The following is a 26,080-nucleotide window of genomic DNA, read 5'->3' on the forward strand; positions in this document are numbered from 1 at the left end:
CAGAGGAGTCCTACTGACTTTGGTGATCACCTGACTTTTTCCTCTAGCACCACCATGAGGTTGACATTAGTGGTTCAGAGTGAAACTTTTTTGATATATTTGATGTTGATAGTAATAGTATACCCGAATCCGAGGAAGTACCGGTACAACTTGCCATTACTGCGGTGGCATCTCCCTACAATATGCTTATGTTTGAATGCAAGCTGTCCTAAGAGGTGTATAATTTTCTACTTTTACTTTTATTTTATATGCAACGCTACTTTTGACAACAATGTCTAGGAGAATTGCTTTGGTCAAGTCTCTGACTTTTACTCTCATGCCAATTTCAGATCAGAGTTTTCACTTTTCCAGACAAATGTCTCAACATACTAGATGGATTGGTGACAAATATTTTACAGACATTCGTGTTTCCAAGATGATGAATCCTACAGATGTTGGTGATTTCATGAATTCTCCTCTCCCCACTTTTATTGAAATGTCTCAACAGCTATTGGATGGAATGCCATGGAATTTGGTACAAATTAGGGATGTCACGAGAACACAGCCTTACAGATCTGGCGTTTGAAGGACACGGTAATTTGCAAGTAATTTTTCATGCAATAAGAACAACATTCTTTCCTTTTTTTTACACTGTGTAGTCTGTATTGACTGCAATGTAAACGCATCCACATAAATATGCTACACTCAGAGCTAGTGACGTAGAATAAAAAGTGAAAAAGACTTCTCATGGTGGGTGGGAGGAGAGGTTGATTGACCAAACCACAGGACTTGTAACCAGGAGACTCATGTTCAACACCGGTCTTTGTGTCCCAAGATGTTGTTGAGTTATTTTGAAGTGACGTTAGTGACATGTTTTACATACTTCCGTTACGTTGTTTCCGTACATTTTTTACTTAGTTGACATACTTATTTTAAACTCAATCATGACTAAGTGGTTTTGTTGCCTGAACCAAATTGAGTGGTTATGTTGACTAAACCTAACCGCGGCCGTTACCATAGTTTTGTTGCGTGGCGTTAAAATGACACGTGAAAATAGACGTACAAGTTACACGCGAAAAGGCTAAAATGCTTCGTAATGATACACGGAATGTCTTTTGTAATGTTGTGCTATTTATATGCCTTGCATCGTGACTCGTTATATGAGCAAAGGCAGCACCTTCTAAGAGGCTGTAGGCCTTTATCCTTCTTCACTCACCATTGCAGAGCATCCATCCATCCTTTATCTGTAACCGCTTATCCTATTCAGGGTTGCGGGGGTGCTGGAGCCGATCCCAGCTGACATTGGGTTAAGGCGGGCTACACCCTGGACAGGTCGCCAGACTATCACAGAGACAGACAGACAACCATTCACACTGACAGTCACACCTACGGGCAATTTAGAGTCAACAGTTAACCTAACCTGCATGTCTTTGGACTGTGGGAGGAAACCTGAGAACCCGGAGAAAACCCACACTAACATGGGGAGAACATGTAAACTCCACACAGAAGGGCCCCAAGCCGGGTTTGAACATGCGACCCTCTTGCTGTGATGCGACAGTGCTCACTGCAGACCAGCTTGTTGAAATGTACATGCACTGGTTTGGCAAATCAGGGAATAGGGTGATGAGGTAGGCTCTGTCTGTGCTCAAAGGACTAGCATTAATATAGTGTAACCATTATTCTACAGTATCTCACATAGCCTTTGCCTTTTAATTTTCTCAGATTACAGGGGGGGGGGATGCTTGTACTTGCCTCCATTAAACCAAAATGAGGCAAGCCTATGGCCTTGACTCACGCAAAAAAAAAAATGCAAGTAATCTTCCAAAGTGGATGCTGGGTCAGGGTGGATGGGTCTTTAATCATTGGCCACGCAAAAGTACATGCAAATGTGTGCTCCGCAGGGAGCAGTGGTCAAGCCTATAGAACCCATTAGAAGGTGATGCCTGCATGAGGTACAACTGAAAGCAGCATAACATTCAAAGCACCTCTAATGCTTTCTAATGTGGTAATAGATTTTCATTAAGTATGAGGAGTTGATAATGTGTGCATTAGGACGGTTATGTTCCACTGCATAGGTTTCAGGACCAGCTTTGATTTCAGCTTATGAATGGACGATATCCAGGTGACAGGGCACCATCTTGTTCAGACTTGAGGAAAATAAGGTCAGCAAATACATGAACATTTGGTGAAGTGTTTCTAAAGACCCTCCGGAGAATTAGGGGAGCAATTATTGGAAAGAGAAAAGTTCTGATGCCGAATCAAAGGTGACATACACCCCACTTCTTCAAACGGTTGAGTGGTGATATGGAGACGTGAGTGAATGACGGTTGCATTTAGTATGGAGAGATTTATGTGGAGAGGTGAGCAGATATTGAAGGCAACTGCCCCCATCAGCATTGTCATTACCACCACTAACAAACTCCTCTGGGTGTGAGAGGCCTACTCAACTGGTCGCTCAATAGATCCATTACCAGGGCATTAAGCACGCAAGATGAGAACAGGAAAACCCATGGGACGTGTGTGTGTGTGTGCGTGTGCGTGTGTGTGTGTGTGTGTGTGTGTGAGGGTCTTTGTGTATCTCATTCTGTGTATTGGTTGGTAGATATTATACTATTGTGTGTTGGCAAATGCAGAATTTTAGTTCATGCAAACCTGTTGGAGACAAAACACTGTGTCAGATTCTTACGACACAAACCTGTTTGGTCATCTGTAACCTGCCCCAAAAAGAAAAGCTGTCCACGAGCTTTATAATATTCCTCTTTGATAAACACTGGGGAAAGGTCATTAATAGCCTTTCACACACAGAATATGCATGCATGCACGCATACACACACACACACACACACACACACACACACACACACACAAAATCCCACATGCATGGACATGAGTGCATTCACACACACACTTTCAAAGGGGATGACACACAAGCCAAGGTCCTTTTATAGAGACCAAAGTGTCTGCCTAATGGAAAAAACATTTTCTTAAGTACTTTGTTGCACCATCTGCATTATTTGCACAGTAATTGCTTCCGTAGTCTGCAGGTTAGAATGTGCAACCTCTAGGGCAGTGTAAATAATGGGGAAATGGTAATAGTCTTTTATCTATGTGAATGCACAAGTGTGTGTGTGGATTTAATGAAAATCAGTATCATATTCGGCATAAATGTTTTGCAGATTTCATCTTTTTTTTCTGTCCTCTTCTCTTCCGTGTCATACGGCATTATGAAAACCATACGTGCAATTTGGTGGACACTTTCACTCCAAGTGACTTATAGTGCAGTGCTCTTTATTTATTCGTCATGCCATGAAGCAGTCCAGAAAGTGCCATGTAAATCTTAAAACCACATGTTGGCCAGTCTAAAAGCACGAGTGTGTTATGAAATCAGTCCCAACTGTACGAGAGATCTGCAGTGTCTGTTGACGAAAAAAGCATTTAGTAATCGGAGATGAGTATAATCTTCAGCTGAAAATATTCGTAATTGCAGACATCTTGGGCCTGGGTGATATCAATCCCACCCAGGCCATCTCCATTCCATCAAATCTAACAGAATGCCATAGTTGTGACGCACTGCAATAGGAGATGTTGGAGTAATACAATAAAGGCATTAGTGTACCATTAGGAGGGCGCTTCCTGGCTTTCGGAGGGACACACAGAGCCTTGTTTAGCCTAATAGAGCGTCCCTGTTAGCGTTTATTTATGGCAGCAAGATGTCAAACCACTTAGAGGTGGAATGCTGCCTGTCCATTAAGGCTGTTGTCCAATGGGAGGCCTCCGAAAGAAGATATTAGGGTTTGGCCGTAGTCCAATCTTCTTGTCTATAACCCTTTTTTTTCAAAATAAATAGCTTTGGCCTTTTCAACCGGCAAAAAAAGGTGTCACATAAACTTTTTAATACTGCCGACATACGTACTCTATGTCTGGACATTGTGAGTATTTTTGATTCATCGTGTGAGGTTTCAATGCACCTGTTCTATGACAGCATGTGCTCTTTGTTATTAAATCATTTTAGTTGTCATGGCAGCAAACGAGTGGTCCTGTCATGTGTATGAAATAGGGCTGTAAGTCGATTAAAATAGTTAATCGCAATTAATGCAAATTAATCGCACATTGTTTTATCTGTTCAAAATGTACCTTAAAGGGAGATTTCTCAAGTATTTAATACTCTTCTCAACATGGGAGTGGGTAAATATGCTGCTTTATGCAAATGTATGTATATATTTATTATTGTAAATCAATGAACAACACAAAACAATGACAGATATTGTCCAGAAACCCTCACAGGTACTGCATTTAGCATAAAACAATATGCTCCAATCACAACATGGCAAACTGCAGCCCAACAGGCAACAACAGCTGTCAGTGTGTCAGTGTGCTGACTTGACTATGACTTGCCCCAAACTGTATGTGATTATCATAAAGTGGGCATGTCTGTAAAGGGGAGACTCGTGGGTACCCATAGAACCCATTTTCATTCACATGTCTTGAGGTCAGAGGTCAAGGGACCCCTTTGAAAATGGCCATGACAGTTTTTCCTCGCCAACATTGAGTGTAAGTTTGGAGCATTATTTAACCTCCTTCACGGCAAGCTAGTATGACATGGTTGGTACCGATGGATTCCTTAGGTTTGTTAGTTTTATATGATGCCAACAGCTTCACTCTAGCTTTAAGACTGAGCCCGCCACAACCTAAAAATCACAAGTTGTGTTAATGTGTTAAAGAAATTAGCGGCTTTAAAACGCATTAATATTGCGTTAACTTTGACGGGCCCAAAAAGGACTTTTTAGTGGTTTCATCACACATGTTGAAAAGTTATTTTTCTCGCAGTGATCTCTCTTCTTTCAGTTTGTGTTCTAAATCCCTGAATTAATAATATTCAAAAAGAAAAGTCAAAAAAGAGGCTGAAAGATCAGCGATAAAGAATGAAGGTCAGTGTGAAGCCCTGCTCTGGGACCTCGCAGTGTTTCACAGTTTATGAGAATGCAAAACATAAAATCGCAGTGTTTTCAAAGTTAATGAGTTACAGGTCGTGAAATAAAGGTCATAAAGCCATAAAAGCTGGCTACAAATCAAACCAGGACCAGTAATTACAGTTTTTGTTTGCTTGTGCAATGTCTGCAGTCCCTGTATTTCATAATTCATACTGAAGACGAATGTATGAGTGAATGAGCATATAACCTACGGTGAACCCATTTATTTGAGACAGCTGTCACTGGTTAATCTGTGGTTGTCACCCTTAGTAGAGACTGCAGTCTGTACTGTACTTCCACACAACAGAACACAGAAATACATTATATCATTACCAAAGCTGTAGTTTTTACTTCACGCTCCCTCTTGCTTTTCCTCTCACACACACACTAATTTTTTGGTCAGTCAGACAATATCGCTTAATCAATTTCCAGTGTCCATCCCGCGTTTAACCCTGAGCAGGAGAAGGGTTGCGAAAGGCATGCTGACTCAAATAGCCCCTCAACCAGTGTTTGGGCAAGTTACTTGAAAGATGTTTTCAATCTTTCCTCCACACCCACACCCACATAATCATCACATATCCGTCACATATTCTGCATTTAACATGTTGTTGTTGCTCATCTTTCAGCTCCTCCTGTTAAGGGTCGCCACAGCGGATCAATGGTCCTGTTCAGACCTGATATTAAGATGCGTCCTGAGTGATCGGATCACAGGTGGACAGCTTTAAGTACGTGTGGCGTCTCCACGTGCGTCTTGAGTGACAACTTGTGATCCGATCTCACTTCCCCGCTCTATATGCAAATAAACACGTAGTATACACACGACTAATACAGCAGCCGTTGTGATGTCATATTAAAGGAATGTCAGTAGTAATATCCTACATATTCATGAATTTGGGAACAATTTATTAACATCTAAATAAAATGTCTACCGGCAGTCCCTGGGGACTTCCATGCCGCCGGCACCGCTGCCTTTGCCAGGCAACAGCTGGTACAGAGCTTCAGAGAGCCGGGGATGAGAGCGGGTGAGCAGGCATCAGCTCCGTACAAAGCACCGCAACAAAAACACCGAAACATCTCCGACAGTATGATAATAATGAACTTCCTGTACCTAGTCTGACAGTCTGTAGATATGTAGCCTATAAACAAGATATATTTAAATAAAATACAGATGTACTGACAAGACACAGTAGAGCAGAGAAGCCGTTTCCATGCTGCGAGGCAAACGCGAGCGCATGTCTGCCTCGCAGCATGGAAACGGCTTCTCGTGTGAAACGGCCACACAAAGGCCCTTCCCGACAGCGCTAACCACTGCACCACTGTGCCGACCCCTGAATTTAACATGTAGAAATAGGAAATGTCTGAGCTAATCTATTGCTGTATTCAGTTGACATGTCCAGCAGATTTAAAACACTGAGTCAACTGGCTCTATCCAGCAGCCCCCTTCTAACTGATAACCCTCATAAGCTCTTGTAAGCTCTTGTCAATAAGGACGCCGAAACACTTCCGTCTTTGCTTCACTGATTTCCTGGCTGTTTTGATCTTGACACAGTGCTTTTTACTTTGATGTCATCATGCACAGAGGAATGAGTTGCAATGAGAGCTGAGATGAGCTTGTGTAATGCCAATCTCTGGTTTGCCTGCGGTACTTGCAGAATGGGCTTGTCAAACACAATCGATACCGAGAATCTTAAAGTAAAGCCACAGACGCTGTAGAGGTTCAATTAACAACAATTCAAGCGCAGTCAAGAGATGTGGAATAAAATAAACAAGATTCTTTTGTGCACAAACATAGCTTGCTATTCACGGCAAACATCAAACTCAAGGTGAGATTTTACTGATTGTGAAAGAAACGCATTAGAAATCGACACTTTTATTGTAACATTTGATGATTGTGATTTGTTATTGGAAAGCGTTCGTCCAATCAGGTGCCGAGTGCATTATGTTTACTAGCAGCCCATCAAGCGTCCAATGCTAGGAAATGAGGCGATCACTCTCGATAAAAAATGTCCCTGTGGACACGTACCATTAGGGGGACACTGGGATTGGGCCATTAAGCTGTGGGTGGAGATACTCAGATAAAGATCATGAACAACTGGACCCAAACATGGTCAACAAGTCAATCAATAAAAATTAGGTATTTCTCTCTCTCTTCTCTTTCTCATATTTTTAGTGACAGTAGTTAGCCAATCGAGGAATATGTCTTTCCGAACCCTGTATGGAAATGCTGTGTCTTGAATTATGACCACGGCGAGTGAGTGAGCATATGGATAACGATATTGGCCCCAGCAAGGCTCAAAGAGGCTGCAGCACGACGCAGTGCTCCATCAATATCAGATTTTAAATTGGAAAAACGTTTGTGTGTCACAAGGGGGCCGGACCGACGGGGCTACTTGATGAATGGGCCGTCTTGGTGATTGATGGTCAAGGGGGAGCGGTCAGAGGGAAAGTTACGCCACACCGTGTCAATATTGGGTTGTTTGCCTCTCATGCATAGTGATACCAGAAAAAGTGTGCACTAAGTACCCTTGACATGAGCATTTTACTTTTCGCAGGTTAGACCTGCAGTCACCATGACCCGTATTCAATTGGCTGTTCCACGACAACAGAAGAGGACAAAGAACGGGGCGATCCAATTATTGCTCCACTCAGACCATGGTCCACTTTGTCCCTGTGAGAAACATACAAGTGCAGTGTTTACATAAACCCTAACAGTACATCATACTAACAGATTACATACAAGCATATATTCTCAAACACGGTTGTATGTTCCCAAGTCCATATTCTGCACAATCAAGGACACACACACACACACACACACACACACACACACACACACACACACACACACACGTAGTAGCAATAAATGGCCTTGCTAATTAGCTTTAGTTATGGGCATTCGCACTGTCATTTGACATTCTCAACACTTAATACAATCCCAGGAGTCTGGAATAGCATAACATTAGGGGAAGGCTTTATCATAGGGAGGGAGGGCTGTAAATCAGGCACCTGAAACTCCATTAGCAATTCCAACCAGCAGGGAAGCCTGTGTGATTACTGTGGGACCGGTCGCTCTCTACATGCTGATAATGATGACTCATTCAGATGCTGGTTGTCTGACAATGCTGACACTGAATCACAAAATGAAGCTCGTGATGGAATGCATCCAATCTCCTATTAACTCTTTTATTAGTATATTCAATGAATGTTAGTGATTGTTTACAGCAAACCTGACTGAAACTGTAATCTTTGCTAACAATTCTGTGTGAAGTCACCATGTCAGAAGATTTCTCAACATTCATTCTTAATTGCTGTCACTGTCAAGAGGAAAGGTGCTGGAAGGAGGAAAAAAGAACTTTTCAATGTTCTGTTTTTAAAAACTAAAATAGCTTTAATATATGTTATTTAATATATATGTATATGTTTGTTAATAGTTAATTCCAGAATTCAGCGAAAGCAAGAAGTAACACAAGCACAGAAAACCATGGGGGTCTACATTAACTTCAGTTAATTATGTCTGCTTTGTTCCATAGTAGCTGCTCTGTGCTATTCATGACCATGGATTTGGAATTTATCAATTTAAAGGCATGGTCACATGTGCAAAATTGACATTTGCCCCCTGTTCACTTTCGTTCTATGCGTCTTGCTCAATTAATGTATATTTCAAGATTTGTTTATCAAAATATTAACTTTTCTTACAATTGTTGCTATACAAGTCTCTAAATGGTTTAAGTAGGTCATCATCATCTTTGTAACAAGAGAAGGAGTCTGCAGCCATGCTAGCGTCTCTGTGAGGCTGTGCTTTGAGCTAAATGCTAATGTTGGCATGCTAGCATGTCACAATGATAATGTTAAATGTTTATCATGTTCATCATCTTAGCAAAGAATGTTTATTTATGTCTGCTTTGTTCAATAGTAGCTGTTCTCTGCTTTTCATGACCATGAATTTGAAATTTATAAATCTAAAGGCATGGTCACACATGCACAAAATTAGCATTCACCTCCCGTTCTTTTTCATTCTATGCAAGTGAAGGGGCAAAAAAAACATTTGTTTCTAGTGGTGTAGCACATTTGCATCCTGGAATTTGCATGGAGTTCAATTTTGATGAACTTTCAGGTGAATGTCACCTTCACTAGTCTGCATTGGTGCATGTGTGACCGTGCATTAAATGATTTTCCATTTATTTTTTTGGCAAAGCTATAGAAACCAAGATTGCAACCAATTCATGAATTTCCCAAATGAGTTTTGTGCATTTGATGCTTTGAAAGGAATTTGACCTTTGTGCAATTAGAATGACTCCTGCCAATGCTGCAAGATTTTAGTGTCATTCTCAATGATTTAGTGTGAATTCTGTAATCATTTGTTATTATGGCCAAAAGAATCATGGATCATCTTTTTTTTGGAATCATATTCAAAAATAACATGTAACTAAGAAAGCACAGCATCATTGACTAACACAAAGACAAAGTCAATCTATTCCATTTAAATATTATAAATTGAATATTATATTACCCTCACAACATATCCTCATACAACTGTTCGTATGATATCTCAGGAAAAGTAATTCCTCATTTTTTGTGCATTTTCCTACAAATGTCCAGCAACATTCTACTCCAGTCTTTTCGAAATAAATTTCCATCTAAACAGGAAACAACCTGGTTAGGTTTAGTCAACAAAACTACTGTTACATCTGCTCCTTGAACATTATGTTTCATGGTAACCTGTCTGTCTTGGAGCTGCACTCTCTCTGTGTTGTGTCTGATCATCTGCAGGTGTGCCGGAGTCTGGGAGGAACCGCCAGCTGCCCTGCATCACCATAATCAAGGGCTGCGGTCGAAAAGTCAAAAAATTATGTCCTAATGTCTTTTCCTAACCACTTTTCTTTGACCTCGATGGAAAACGTCAGGAGGTCAAGGAAAGATGGGAAGGAGGATTCAGAAAGACTTAGGACAAGACAACCGTGGTGTTCAGAGAATCCAAATGCACTTACACTAGGCTTCGTAATTATGATGCAACGGCAGCAGATGTTATTGACGCGGGTCTGCCGTGATGAAAATACAATGTTCTGAACATGGACTACAAAAGGCTCTGCTTGCCCCCCGTGCGTTTTAAATAGGTCTTTCAATGACTGACTGATTCACCTGCGGTGTGTGAAAGAGAGATACCACAGGTCCTCCTGCTGCTGGAACACTCATCATCAACATATAATAAAGGATCAGCTGACCTAACATGGACAACCAGTAAAAAATATCACTTCATTACCAAGGCTGTAACTGAAATAAACAAAGGAATATATGATGGACATATTGAGTTAATTGTTGGAGTTTTGGAGAAGGTGTAGGACCATAAAATAAGTATGAAAATAATATGCAAGATAAGCATATCGTTTGTTATCAGGAACGGCCGAATGGTGCATCACTTTAAATGCTGCGCCCGCAAGGCATTGTTGGATGTTATTCTCTCCTTTCCTTTGGTAAAGGATGGTCCAGTGTATCCTATGCTAAAGGAGATAATAAAGGAAGCATTGAAGCATTTAGAGGATTTGACGAGCTCTCATCATGGCTGCTACTGAGGTACTTCTGGGTCATTTCACTCCGTTAGGAACCTTCCTAAGAGGAAAAGACTTTTCGACCGCAGCCAAGATCTCCTCAAAAACCCTGCTCAGCCATCTCCTCCCTGACAGTTCGTCATTGCTACCACAGTTAGTGCAGACACGTTCAAGCCATCTTTTAATATTCCCTGTTCTCTTTTGTCTGCTGTTGTGCTTGATAGTAACCATGTTTTTTCGTCTGCTCCTAGTCCTGCATTCTTGACTACGGCCCTGCTTAATCCTCCTCGCCAGCTCTTCTTTCACTATTCCTTCCAGTTATTTTGCAATTAAAGACCTTAAAGCTGAAGTAGGCGAGATTGGAGCAAATATGGTTAAAAACTGTTATTTTTAAAAAATGGTCGCTATATCCTGACGGTAGTGCATGAGACAGGTAACCTGAAAAAGATCATGTGCCTCTGTGTCCTCCGGTGCTCCTAACAGCATCTGCAAAATTTCACAGACTGGAGGAAAACAACCAATCAGAGCTGACCTGGGATCTGCTGTCCAGCTGCCGTCTATGAGAGCCGGCCGTCAATCACTCTGAACTCTGACCAAACGGTCAAACTAGGCAGCGCTGATCAAATATGAATCAATATTCTTGTCACGTCTCTGGCCTTGACTCCAGTAGTTTTCCAGTGTTCTGCTTCCCCTGGGTCTCCCCCTCCCCTGCCTGTCTGTGTGGGTGTGGCAGGGGCGCGTCTTCCTCATCAGGCACCTGGTCTCACTCTCCACTCTGCACTCTGCACCTGTCAACAATCACCTAATCAACCCACAGTACAAGAACACCAGCTTTCCTGCGAGTCCTCGCCAGATTGTTCTGCCTACCAGTTGGTATTCTCTCGGCCGCTCTGTATTATAATTACCAGAGTTATTCTTGTGTTTCCTAGTGCTTCTGATATTTAACATTGTGTTCTCCTGTCTTCTGGATTCCAGTGCCAGCCTCCCATCGAGCCATCCTCACGCCGCCGCAGCTCATTCCTCCAGCTACTCCACCCTGCTCAACAGCCTGCCTGTCCCCTGCCTTCTCCAGCGCCCTCACCACCTTTATTATAATAAATCCACCTGACTTTCAACCACCATCCAGCTGTGTCCGTGTCTGCTTCTGGGTCCTAAACCAAAGCCCTCACAATTCTGTTACTGTAATGTTTATTTCTCTCCTCAAATGTTCTCAGAAACATCTTGTGTACTGTTTAACTGTAAAATGAGAACGTTTGTGACCCGGCAGCCATGTTGAGATCTCTTGGGGAATACCAAGCACCGCCCACAAGACTGGAGCACAGCCAATAGGAACACTCTCTCTCTCTGAAATGACCTGTGATTGGTCAAAGTCTCCCGTCACAGGCGAGATTTTAAGATTCTAAAGTCTGAAAACAGAGCCATGAGGAGGAGCAGAAGTTGAATTACAATATGCTGAAAGGTTATTATGGAATTTTTGCCCAATAATGCCAAAAAATGTTCTGGCTCCCTGGCGTTATCTGCATTTCGGGTCATTAGTTTATCGCCCCTTAACAACTTCTCAGTTGGGTATAGGAAAAGATTGTGGTTTGGGTTAAAAAACAACGGAAGAGGTGTTACTCGTAAGTTACGTGACAAATAAATCAATGTTGACTTCTGGTTTCACACAGCGGCCTCCTGGGTCCTGTGTGTTTTGACCCACCCATCCACCCCAAACTCCTCCCTATGCAGCATTTGTTGCTCTTCATGCTTCCTGGTTCGCAATTACATGGATTACATACAAACTGATTTTGTGGGATATACACGAATTACAGTGCATTGCTTTTTGTAGGTGTAAGGGATTTACAAATGGAACAGGTTTGGTTATTAGCTAATTTAATAAATAATATTCATAGAATTATTATTATTAATAAGAATTATTAATCAACATTAATAATGAACGGGGCACCACCCTGGAATCAGGGACCAATAACCAAAACGTTAATCCAGTCTCAAAAGGGAAATATTCCCTCCAAAGGCCAGTATTTTAACACTACTTTACACTTAGGAGGTGAATAGCGAAGGGTGAATCCGAGCACTAACTCTCATAACCAGTTGTTATTACAATATGAATGCACAATAAACACAGACAACTGCTATTTAAAATAAGACCATTTATTTAAATACAGTGATCTTAATCAACAATAAACACTCTAACAACATTAATCTAAATCAATATTTATCACAGCAGTAATTACTAATTAACAACACTTCATAAACAAATGGATGTTCTACAACGCAGCTCTAAGCACTAAACTAGAATTAAACAAAACACAAAGTGAGAGAGAGAGGGAGATGTGAGCGAAGGTGTGGGTTGGTATGTTGTGAGAGGGGGGTGTGTGTGCGAGAGAGAGAGGTGTGTGAGAGAGAGAGGAGGAGCAAGAGGGGAAGCTCAAGGTGGCTTCACCACGTAAGTGGTTACGTCACGTGAGGGAGGAGTTAGGGAAACCCCGAGGCGGCGTCACCACGTAAGTGGTTACGTCACGAGGGAGGAGTTACGGAAATCAACGACTGTGTACGAACGGGAGTTTTAAGTCCCACGTGGTCGATGAAAGAGAAAGAAAGAGTGTGTAGGAGTGGGGGTCGCTCTGGTGACGAAGGCGCCACGGAAATCAACGACTGCGTACGAACGGGGGTTTTAAGTCCCACGTGGTCGATGAAAGAGAAAGAAAGTGTGTAGGAGTGGGGGTTGCTCTGGTGACGAAGGCGCCACGGAAATCAACGACTGCGTACGAACGGGGGTTTTTAAGTCCCACGCGGTCGATGAAAGAGAGGGAAACCGAGACGCTCTGGTGCAGCACAAAGAGATTTTCAAGGAAAACCCACGGCGGGGCGCACACAGTAGTCAACAATAACACCGTAAAATACACAGCAAAATACACAGCAAGCCAAGCAAAGCAAAGCAAAGCAAAGCAACAACAAGCAACAAGCAAGGTACACAAGCAAAACAAGCGGACTCGGCGGTCCGTACGTTTACTATAAAACACAATAATTATTAACTATTGTGATACACTTTCACTAATCTCTGCCCAGACACAAGCCTCTTACTTGAATCGCTTCTTCGGAGCGATAGTGGTGTAGATCGTCGTTAATTGGTCCGGCGGCGTCGTGCTGGCTCGGACAATAACGGGCCGTTATGATGCTCGTCAGCGGGGGAAGAACGGCAGGGCTGGCTCTCCGTGTGGCAGCGGATGGAAGCAGCTGATGTGAAGACGGCGGGGCGGTCGTCTCTTCCTTGGTGAAGGACGCGGATCCGGGTCTTCCTTCTATAGGTATGGTGGTCTGGACGTCTGATGAACGCAACAATATCTTTACTCGTCCGGCGAGGTCAGGTACTGTGGCTCGATCTTAAAGGGAACGCTGCAGCGTTGGGTACCTCCTGGAGCAAACGTTGTTCGCGTTGGAAAGGGACGAGCTCCTCAGGTAGCGTGCTTTTATCTCTTGAGATAGTGGGCGTTTCCCCGGAAAAGACCCCACGTTTCCTGTTAGCCTCATCCAATGGGGCTGCTCCCGTTTGGATTCAACTGAGATCTCGCGTGAAGACGCGAGATTTCATGAGCTGGCGGTTTAGTCTTTGTTCTGTTATCAGGCTTTAAATCACCCATGTAGGCCGGTATCTTAGGCTTACTCCTAAGCTCTGCTCTAGGCCGCTCTTTGTCTCGTGAGGTCCCTACATAGGTACAGCTTCAAATGAGAACAGCCTAACCCTCAACAAAGTTAAGAATTAAACCTTTAGCAAGGAGAACAGTTGTTCACACAGGTATGTGCTGCCAAATATAGAGAGCATTTGAGCAGCTTGGGTACGCAGCTGGGGCATTGTGTCGGGGATGAAACGTGGAAACTGTGCAGCACCCACAGAGTCATTATTTGCCTTGAGTGTGTCACTACATTGGAGTTCAATCAGCTCCATTTAGAGGTTGGTTTGTGCGCTTTCCACGTCAGCTGCAAATGGATTGCTGAGCAATTCAAACCTGCTTTTTTGGGCTTCAAAGTCGGCAAATCGCCGTGTGAAGTCGGCACCAAGTATGCTGAGTTTTTCAGCAAACTGTGCACTTGGGAACACGGCGGTAGAGACCTGCTCTTTCATAGTTTGGCAGCACGGAAAATGGCTCGTTTTCTTGCAACATCTGCGTCTCCCACAGGCGCAGCTTGGTTTTAAAAGCCCTCACTGTAGCGTACATGTCTGTGATCACATGGCTTCGCCCCTGAAGCTGCAGGTTGAGCGCATTGAGATGGCTCGTGATGTCACACAGAAACGCCACTTCACACCGCAACTTTTTATCCCGGAGCTCTGTTGTGTCTTTCCCTTTGCTTTCCATGAACTGACAGATCTCCTCATGCAACTCAAAACATCTTTTCAGCTCTTTTCCTTGGCTTAGCCATCGCACCTCTGTGTGATAGGGCAAGTCACCATATTCTGAACCCAACTCCTCCAGAAAAGACTTGAACTGGCGGTGATTTAAACCTTTGGCTCTTATGAAGTTAACTGCTCGTGTTATGGTGCTCATTACATGTTCCATTTTCAAGGCTTTGCCACACAACGATTCCTGGTGTATGATGCAGTGATAAGCTGTCAGCTCACCTGCGCCGTTTTCCTCCCGCATCTTCTCCTGGATCCTGCCCACCAATCCATTCTTTTGACCGCACATCGCGGGCGCTCCATCTGTCGTCAGTCCCACAAGTTTATCCCAAGGCAGCCCCATTTCATTTACACATCTGGATACCTCTTCAAAGAGATCTTTTCCCGTAGTTGTGCCATGCATTGATCTTAATCCCAAAAGTTCCTCTGTTACGCACAGACTTGAGTCCACTCCACGGATGAAAATTGACAGCTGGGCAGTATCAGAAGTGTCGCTGCTCTCATTCACAGCAAGAGAGTATGCGATGAAATCTTTTCCCTTTCCCACCAGCTGTTGTTGTAGATTGGTGGCAAGCTCACGTACACGATCAGCAACGGTGTTTCTGCTCAGGCTCACATTTGAAAATGCTTGCCTTTTATCTGGGCACACGACGTCGCAAACTTTCATCATGCAGTTTTTGACAAATTCTCCCTCGGTAAAGGGCTGGGCTGATTTAGCGACCTCTGTTGCCACAATAAAATTAGCCTTTACAGCAGCCTCACTTTGTGATTTGGCTTTTGTGAACATAGCCTGCTGTGACACCAGACTTCTTTTCAACTCTTCTACCTTCTGGAGCCTCTGTTTCATGTCCAGATGCTTGTACCTGTCGTGGTGTTTCGCTTCATAGTGTCTTCTTACGTTATATTCTTTCATTACAGCCACACCGTCTCCGCACACAAGACAAACAGGTTTGCCCTTTATATCCGCGAACATATACTCTGCCTCCCACCTGCCTTGAAAACCTCTGTTTTCAAAGTCCACCTTTCGTTTAGCCATTTTTTGGGGAGTGGGATAGCTGAAAGTTGGCCAGAGGTGAATAGCTCCATAAAGCTGCTGATGAGCGAGTAGTGCAAGGGCTCGCGCTTGCAGGCCCTCATGTGGCAACGCACTGGCAGTGCATTGTGGGATTTGTAGTATTAGTGGTGCGTGCAATATACCGGCGGGCCAGCTATAATAGTAATTAGATATTATCCTGCGGGCCAAAGATAATACCACCGCGGGCCGGGTTTAGCCCGCGGGCCTTGAGTTTGACATATGTGCACTAGAGGATAAGTAAGGGGGTGTAGGGACCCAGCAGATGGCTGGTTTCAAGTGACCTCATGAACTCAGTAACATGATCCTTGACCACAGGACTCATCTCAGTCCTCATTGGCTACAGTAACATTTCACACCTAGGTGTGAAATTCACACAGAACAAAACCAGAGGAATTTCTTTGTTCCTCCTCTTTCCTCTTCACCTCTTCACCCAAGCTGACCAGCTGCTGGAGGTGAGCCACAGCGCTTTCTACTCTTCATCACAGCTCTCCAGACCAGAACTTGCAAAACAGTTCTGTTTCTGATCTATGGTCTGTTAGGAAACAGACACAAGGAACCAAAAAGGCAGACGATGCGAGTGCCTGCCTTTCACCAGCTAACTTCAAGCTACTGGAGAGTTAGCACCAAGCTAATCAAAGACCACCTCTTTGAGTTGGAACCACAACTTTAACACATGGAATTACAAACCCTGTTCTTCCATCGGTAACGTACTGGGCTTACCGTAGCATTAGCAATCGCACATGGCTGAGCAAGACTGTCCAACTTTGATTTCTAGGATGTACTTGTATTGATTTGGTTTAATGTTATTCATTGAGTTTGACTGTGGTGATTTATCTGTATTTGATATCTGGGTAGGTGGCTTCGCCACATCCGATGTGTTTAGTTTATGCTTCACATAGACAAGGTCTTGCATGCAAACTAACCATCTTTTCTAACCCACTGCATATCTAACACACATTAAGATCACATACAGAAACTATGTCCTTCTTGAGCACATGTGCTCAGAAGAACAAAGAGGTCATGTGATGACATGCTGACGGACATCTTTGATTCCGCCATCTTTGATTCAGCCATCTTTGTAGTTTTACAGTGCTCGCCATTTTGTCTGTAGGCCAAACAGACAGCCTGAGACAAGAAGCCATCTTGTCTAGTCACTCTCTCTCTCTCTCGCTCTCTCTCACACACACACACACACACACACACACACACACTGTGTTTGGTTTGTTTAGTTTAGTTATTTAGTTAGATTAATATTGTGTTTTGAACCTTTATTATCTTGTAAATAAATGTTTGTGGAATATACATGCTGGTCTCTTTAATATTGCACAAGAGTGAATAATGCCAACCTCTGCTATGTCAAGAATTCCGATATCCTTCAACCTTTACTATCTATATTGGTTATAGTTATTAATTTAATTATTATTCAACGTTCCAAATTGATAGTTTAGCATATATAATGAGACTATATTAACGTTTTGGTCATTGGTCCCTGATTCCAGGGTGGTTCCCCGTTTATTATTGATGTTTATTGATAATCTTTATTAATATTAATAATTATATTATTATTTATTAATTAATTTGCTAATAACCAAAACCTACTAAGTAGAATCCCTACAGGGGTCACCAATGTCCATAGGATTCATCCTCTTGCCACTTTGAATGTCTGTACAAAATTCCACGGAAATCCATGTAATAGTTGTCGAGATATTTCAGTCTGAACCAAAGTGGTTGACCGACCGACTGACATTGCCATCCCTAGAGCCATGAGCTGCTAGCACGGCTAAAAATAAAGCACAACAAATCCTTCCCACCCACAAACACAGCCAACAAGGTGCCCAGCCAAGGTTGAAGCCCTTTTACCCCTCTGCCATCCTAACCCAATGCATATTTTAAATCCAAAAATGAAAATAATTACAAAACTACTTCACCATGTTCCACAAACGAGCCTCTCAGAAACTTAACTAAAAACGGTGTTCTTTCCTTCCATCAACGAACACATATGAAAGCAAATTAATTAAAATATATGGCAGAGTGGACGATTGCACTGTGCATTGTGCGCTACAGAATCCGGTTCCTGTAATACTGATAGTGGAGCAGCTCAAGTGTTGCTTTGGGATTTATTTATTTCTGTTCTTCTAACCCTCACAGGAAAATGAATTTTCTGTGTTCAAGTACAATACAACTACATCTGGAGAAGTAAGACATGAGAGAGTGAAAGGCATTGTTGTCTTGTAATATTTTTATCAGCATGCATAAAGTGCTACAGATTTACTATCCCTGTGCCGTCAGCCCAGTGACTGAGGAAATTGGGAGTGATGGTCACCGCCACTGTGGATGATTAAATGTGAACGAATGAGCACACACAGAGAGTGCTGTGCTTTACTGCTTTCTCCCAATGGAATAGAGAGGATGAGAGGCTGCCACCAGGTACGCGTCACAGAGAACAGTAATGAATGGCAGGGGAGGGAAGAAAGGGGAAGAAGATGAGAGAAAAATGGGAGGACAGATGGAATAATGGGGAAATGAATAGATGTAGGGAAAAGAGAAAGAAAAACACAGGTGTAGATGAGAACAGAGCGTGGCTGACAATAGGGTCAGGCTCTTTTAAAAATGACAGTTCTAAGATGTTGATTGTGGGCTCACAAAAAAAAGAACCCTGTGAAGAGAGCGTTTCCAAATGTGTCACATCCAATATAGGCTTCAAAAGAGCCCGCTTTAAATTTCAGAAAAGGTAGTTCACAGAAAAAGAGAGGCAGCGTGTGCCACATGGCTAAATGGAGTGAAAACAATATGTCTGTCTGTGGCCGTGACACGGGGAGCAATCCAACCCACATACACCGAGAGGTGAATGGACTGAAAGCAAAAGCTTTATTTTCATAAGCTATTGTTCATTGATTAACCACAGTTTAGCTGTGACTGACGGAATCAATACATACACACATTGTAATAATAGCTCTGTGATCACAGGAGGCGCCCTCTTGCACGGCTTTCATTGACTTAGCCTCTTATCTTATTGTCTCGGCACAATACAAATGCCACGCCGTTGTTCAGACAATCGTGATCTGTTTAGTCAACCTCATGAAACTCCTTTTATAAAAAGGCACAATATTACTCCTGATCTAACCAGTCCTTAGCTCTGTCATCACAGAGCCAGAAGAAGTATGCATATTGATTATGGGCTACAAAATGTGAGACTATGATTGAGGAGACATAGATGTGCACATATTCAGTCCCTGATGTGTCTGTCATTGTCGAAATAATCACCTGGCCCTGCACTCGGACCAAGTACCCCCCCCTTGATTAGTCCTTATTAAAATGGTCCCTAACAGCCGAATCCAGAATTATTTCCCCTATTTCGCCTATTTTTGACGCGTGTCCCACGGTTCACAGCAACAACAGACAGTGAAAGTGATCTATTGACTGTATATTAACATCATATGAGCTACATTACTACAGTTTCCATGTCTAGACATCTGTAGAATATGTCACAGACAGTGAAGGTGATCTATTGACTGTATATTAACATCATACCAGCAAGATTACTACAGTTGCGATGTCTATCTGTAGAATATGTTACGGAGATGAAAAAAAGTAAAGACTTATTTTTAAATCAACATTTCCTGCTTTCATTTCAAAATAAAAGCCCTCAAGCGTTTTTTCTGTGTATAGAATTCTTTTATTTGTTAACTTGGCTTTTATTCTGAAATATGTACCGAACAGTGTTCTAGAACATGCAGTGACTTGGAGAGCTCTATGAATGAATATAGTACGGACTTTTAATTGTGGATTATTACTATTATTTACAAATTACCACACATTTCTTAACCTTTCTCAGTCCAAAATAAATATAAATGATATTTATAATGAAATGGCCATTAAAAGGCAAACTCTATGTAGAAAGAAAGGGCTGACAGCAGCAGCTACAGCAGCAGATATGCAGCAGACAAGCAGCTGTAATACAGCTGGTGTGAACACCCGATGCGTGAATCACGCAGCCACCACGCCACACAGCCGCCACAAGCTCCTGGCGTTCCTGGTGTGTCTGGGGCTTCATAGGAATGAACGTGAGCCCACCTCCAACGCTTTCACTAAACCCCTCCCACGACCATCGGCTATCCAATCACACTTCAGCAAACACAACTGTCCCGAGATGTACCGTGCCGTTCGGGGTCATATGAAAGTGAAAATTAGAGTGTAAGAATGTAAAAAAATGATTTGGGCTCACCGGCGGTGAGTGACTTTGAGTTCTGACAGTGAGGCTGGCAAAATACACAGATTTGCTAGGCTCTGTTATCTCTCTCTTTCTCATTAGCAGAGAAAAGTGTACAAAACATCCAGCGTAGCAGCTTCTCATTTTTAGCGAGCACTGAGCGTTGCTTTCACAGGTTCAAATGACAGACGTTCCCAGCGGCAGATCATATCATCCGTCGTTAATTAACTTTAATTCTGTGAGTTACTTGATAACAGGCCAAAATCTAACTTGTCTGTTGTCTACAGTAGTTACAGTATGCCATACTCATTGGTTAGTCCTCATCTTCAAAGCCTTTTCTCTTGAAATATGCTGTTTGGAAATTGGAACAATAGAGTGTAACTCTATGTTGTGCTTTCTTTAAGCATCTAAGCTGGGTTATGTGAGTGTTTTCCTTATAATACTGTAGCTAACAAGCTACCCTGCAATACAAGAACAATGTTTATTTTTATTTCCATGTTGTCTACAAGGATCATCAAGTGAAGTGAGTGAAGATACTGGCATCATATGAAACTAGAAAAACCCAAGGAATCCATTGGTACCAACCATGTCATACTAGCATTTCGAGAAGAAGACGAAATATCGCTCCAATTTTACAGTAAATTTTGGAGAGGAAAAACTGTCATAGCCATTTTCACCACCTCAAAATATATGAGAATGTAAATGGGTTCTATGGGTACCCGCGAGTCTCCCCTTTACAGACATGACCACTTTATGATAATCACATGCAGTTTGGGGCAAGTCATAGTCAAGTCAGCACACTGACACACTGACAGCTGTTGTTGCCTGTTGGGCTGCAGTTTGCCTTGTTATGATTTCAGCATATTTTTTATGCTAAATGCAGTACCTGTGAGGGTTTCTGATTTCCAATAATAAATATATACATACATTTGCTTAAAGCAAGCATATTTGTCCACTCCTATGTTGATGAGAGTATTAAATACTTGGCAAATCTCCCTTTCTTCCCATTTTGAACAGATAAAAAAAATGTGTGAATAATTTGTGATTAATCGCTATTAACTATAGACAATAATCGCGATTCAATATTGTCATCGATTGACAGCCCTAGTTTGTAATGATAGTCCACATAGGGATGGTGGATGGGTCAAACAAACCCAGGAGACCACTGTCAATGCCCCGTAGTCATTTTAAGCAAAACAATTAGCAGTTTAAGCAGTTTGGTTGTCTATTCCTAACGTAGCAGTTCTGTTGCATTTTTTTTTTCTTCTTCAATTTACAACATTAACCACGTGTTTACAATTATTTAAAACAGTGACCATTTTCCTTGAAACATAATTGAGAATGCAGTTAAGTTGTATGAGAAAATAATTTTGGGAGACAAGGTTGTCCCTTTTAGAGGATTGTTATTTTAAAACCAGTCAGCCAGTTTGCAAACTCACAACATTAGCGTTAATTAGCTTGCTAGCTAGCTAGCTAAGACAGAAAAATCCTGCCACCACCAGTTGGTCACCGGCTAGAAATGAGAAGCTGCTTTTGTCTGAAATCAAGTGTCATGTTCACTACCTTTAGTCTAGGAGTTCCTTTTGTTTCCTATGTTTCCCTGTCCTTTTGTCTCTTGTGTGTTTTCCCCTGGTTTGTCTAGTTTGTCAGTGTGTTGGGAGGTGTGGCCTTCCTCCTCCCCCTCCTCCTGGGCAGGCACTGCAGGAGCAGCTGAAATCAATCATCAATCAAACCTGCAGTATATCTACCCCGGTCTTCCTGCCACTCATCGCCAGATCGTTCCGTCACCCACAGTGGTACATTCACTAAATCAGGCTCCTAGAATTTGTACTCTTGTCTTTGCGGTTGCTCTTGTGTTTTTTGGACTTGTTTGGACTAAACCTCGTTTTTGTTGCTCTGTGCTCAGGTCTGTTCTCCTGCCAGCTGTGGCTGCTTCCATACCTGCCTGCTCACTCCTGCACTCGGCTCTTCCTCAACCTGGAACCCTGTAGTTAAAATAAATATTCTTTTGTTCATACTTAAAACGTCTCGTTGTGTGCTGCATTTGAGTCCACGCTGTTGTTTAATCCAGAACATAACATCAAGAACCAATACATCAGACCGGCACATACGGGTACTTTGCAAAAGGTCAAGGCCACGCCCCCTTTTGGGGGAAAGAAAAAACGAAGATCCCAAAGACTTCAATACAATCTGACGTGTGTTTGGATTGCAATTTTGACAAGTTTGTATTCATTCATCTCTTGTTATACAAACTTGTATTTTATACATACAGTATGTCTAATAATTATTTTGCGGCCTGAGCGTTGGCGATACCTTAATAAATGAAGGTTGATCACCGACATGTCCCTTCAGTCTTCCCCCGTCCAACACAGTGGAGGATATTACTGATCCAGTCTTCTCTACATATCTGATTGAGTCCCGTTAGACTGAGTGTTGTCTGTATATAACCAACGTGTTAACAGACAACTGTTTGATCTATAGGCTGAGATTTAGTTGGAGACGACAGTCTGATGCTGCTATAACATTAATGTATGACTGTATTACTGCACGTTAGCTCGCCATGGTAGTCACTGTCACCAGCATCATTTCGCCATTTATCACACTGACGGTGAATATTCACATATCGGATGAGGGCCTGGATTAACCTGCTACACAACAGCTTTTCGTCATTTTCCATTTTCTGTCCCATGACAGCGACGTTCTTTCCCCCGAAAGGGAACGCAGCCTCGGCGATGACGCAAGGCTGATCTGGTCTACAGCTTGGAGCCACAAAGCTCCTTATTATATATTTTTTAGGACACGGCAGAGGAGCAAATCAGAGATCAGCGTTTTTGGATTTATTGTTGGTGCAACCAACTACAGAGCAGCTCTTCGGCGGAGCGTTATTACTATTACTATTACTATTACTATTACCGAGCCTGCTCTGGAAGACATATTGCCGGTCTGATGTATTGTTTAAAAAATTACTTGGTATTTGATTTGCTCTTAAACTGATCCTAAACTGACAAAACATGCTCCATTTTAATGCGTTTTCTGAATTTGTTAGCCATACATCAGTCAAGGAGTCAACATCAATTAAAGCAAGGTCAGATAGGCATCAGTGCATAATCTAAGATCTGCCTAAAATTTAAAAAAGGGAGAACTGCTGCAAAAAAAAACAACCTATTGTTTTCCAGCAGATATTCTGTCACTGTGCCAGCAATCTAAGCAAACAAAACTTGATAACCTGCCCACAGTGTCAATAACCTGGAATTTGTCCAATATTTGCGCTACATGAGGTCGCTTGTTTGCCATAGGCCAGGTTAGGCCTGATTGAACTGGCAAGGTTTGTCATTTGTCTGATGGGGGTGAAGAGTGAGACAGTGAGATCCGGATCTATTTCTGGATGAAAACAGTGCCAGGGAGCATACAGGGTGCCATTTGTCCCCTCAGTGTCTAACTGCCTTGTATCTTGGATGTACTTCTTGTCAAGTATTTCATAAAAGACTAAATCAGCATGTTTCTTGTATTAGAACCTTTGGCAAAGTCTTCGTGAAGTTTTGATTCTGCCCTATACTCCATGATACCATATAACATTATACAGACTACTCTCACTCCTTCTCTTTGAAAATAAAGTTAAAATTGCAAGGTTGAATGGCCAATAATTGCAGGTTTTTCATACCTGTAAATGCAATAGAAAGGTTGTGAATGGTTGTTGAATAGATATATTGATCTCCAGGGCAATTCTATAGCCATATACCTTCGTCAGACAAAGATACGTTCCTAGCACCAGGTAAAAGCAGCCATAAAGAAAGCAGTAAATCAGAAATAAGTGAAAAAAACTGACTGATGGATGAATAGAAAAATGAGAGAGGGTGAAATTCAGAATGATGAAAGGGGGATGTCAGTGAAACTTGACAAGGCCGCTCAGGACAAACATAACAGATACAGCAGGTATAATACAAAGACAACTGAAGTAAGGACAAGGAACCCCACAGATGAAAGATCCACTCCAGATGGGGAAATGTATTCCAATTCCTACTCTCACCCGCACCCTCGTACAGGGAGGGCCCTGTCTGTGTTCACTCATAACAATGTACAGAGTATAAATCTATAGTCCTCCCGTGGCTCCCTCTCTCTCCCTTCTGCTTACAGTATTATAAAGCAGCTCTCTCCATGGCAGAGTGCTTGTGTAGCACGGCTTGCTCTTGGCCCCGAGGCTGTCAGGCATTAGCCACGGTAACATTGATACTGACAGGAAGAGGAATTTATTGCTTCACTTCAGTGCCTTTTGCCTGCTCCATATTCCCCACTGGTCATTTAATGGGAAATGGTGATGAAAATGGTGAATGACATAAGTAAATACTCTTAGGTAGTTGACTTCAAATATTTATGTCGGAGGTCCCCTACTGTGTTGGTGGTACTGACGCTGAAGCTTTAACCATCCTGAGAGAGAAATGTCAATTCAGACACTAAATTTGCATAAATGTGACGTTTTTGAATCCTGCTTATTTGTCAGATTCAATAGGGTTTTCAAAATGAACGCAAATTTGTTTTAACGCCACACATTTTTTTAATGCAATTGATATTTCGGAGGTTGTAGCGGGCTCAGTTTTAAAGCTATACTGGCATCATATAAAACCAGAAAACTTAAAGAATCCTTTGGTACAAACCATGTCATACTAGCTTGTCGAAGGAGGCTAAATAACGCTCCAAACCTGCACTACATTTTGAAGAAGAAAAACTGTCATGGCCATTTTCAAAGGGGTCTCTTAACTTGACCTTAAGATAATGTGAATGAAAATAGGTTTCTACGGTACCCACGAGTCTCCCCTTTACAGACATGCCCACTCTACAAGTCATAGTCAAGTCAGCACACTGACACACTGACAGCTGTTGTTGCCTGTTGGGCTGCAGTTTGCCATGTTATGATTGGAGCATATTGTTTTATGCTAAATGCAGTACCTGTGAGGGTTTCTGGACAATATCTGTCATTGTTGTGTGTTGTTAATTGATTTCCAATAATAAATATATACATACATTTGCATAAAGCAAACACATTTTCCCACTCCCATGTTGATAAGAGTATTAAATACTTGACAAATCTCCCTTTAAGGTACATTTTGGAACAGATAAATAATGTGCGATTAATTGCGATTAAACATGTTAATCGATTGACAGCCCTAGTTTTCAAATGTATCATACCAAACCAGTCAAACGCTGCACTATGGCACACAAAAATAAGATGGAACCTTAACTCCATGGTCACGATCATTCAGTGTGAGGACGCCATGAAACGCCACTTTCACATCACATTCTGTAGCTTTCGCTCTACATCCAGGACCTCAATATCTCTGCCTTCTTCAGCAGCAACCTCCCCCCCCTCCCTCAAATTCGGTAGCTAGCAGGGAAGATAATGAGTGTAATTACTCAGGAAGCGAACGGAGTTCACCTCTTCAGCGAGGAGAAAATCAGTGGTGCTGTGTCAGTGGGAAAGTTCAATTCCCCACAGAGACAGGGCCACAGCCATCGTTGACTATTCTGCTGACCCACGCCACAGGCAAGGCACTGAGCACCCACGGGGGGCTGTGACTATCATAACAGCAGACTATAGTTTATTAGGAGGGGGAAAAATTGAATGCCAAGCTGAATGTAACCTAACCTCACAGGTGCTTTGTCCCCCCACAATAACCGCAGTATGCACTGTATAAATGTGTCAGGGTTTTTCCAGATTGCAGAATCAGATTGAGTGACACAACCACTGTTGGATTGTGTAATGGTTAAACCATTATTTAGCAAACGCCACTAATTTCTTTAACACATTAACACAACCCAATGGGCTCAGTTTTAAAGCTACAGTGAAGATACTTACATCAGATGAAATCATAAAACAAAAGGAATCTATTGGTAACAACCATGTCATAC

General features: G+C 42.3%; 1 long non-coding RNA gene across 1 annotated transcript in view; it reads left to right on the top strand.

The window, feature by feature from the left end:
- LOC141782143 (uncharacterized) overlaps positions 1 to 22,250 on the top strand; it is a 331,916-nt gene extending 309,666 nt beyond the window's left edge. Inside the window, exons 2-3 of the long non-coding RNA XR_012597057.1 lie at positions 21,952 to 21,972; positions 22,083 to 22,250. This is a non-coding gene — a long non-coding RNA (uncharacterized LOC141782143). The remainder of the gene's footprint in view (positions 1 to 21,951; positions 21,973 to 22,082) is intronic.
- Positions 22,251 to 26,080: the final 3,830 nt, after the last annotated feature.

Source organism: Sebastes fasciatus, chromosome 14 (assembly GCF_043250625.1).
Source record: "Sebastes fasciatus isolate fSebFas1 chromosome 14, fSebFas1.pri, whole genome shotgun sequence".
NCBI lineage: Eukaryota > Metazoa > Chordata > Actinopteri > Perciformes > Sebastidae > Sebastes > Sebastes fasciatus.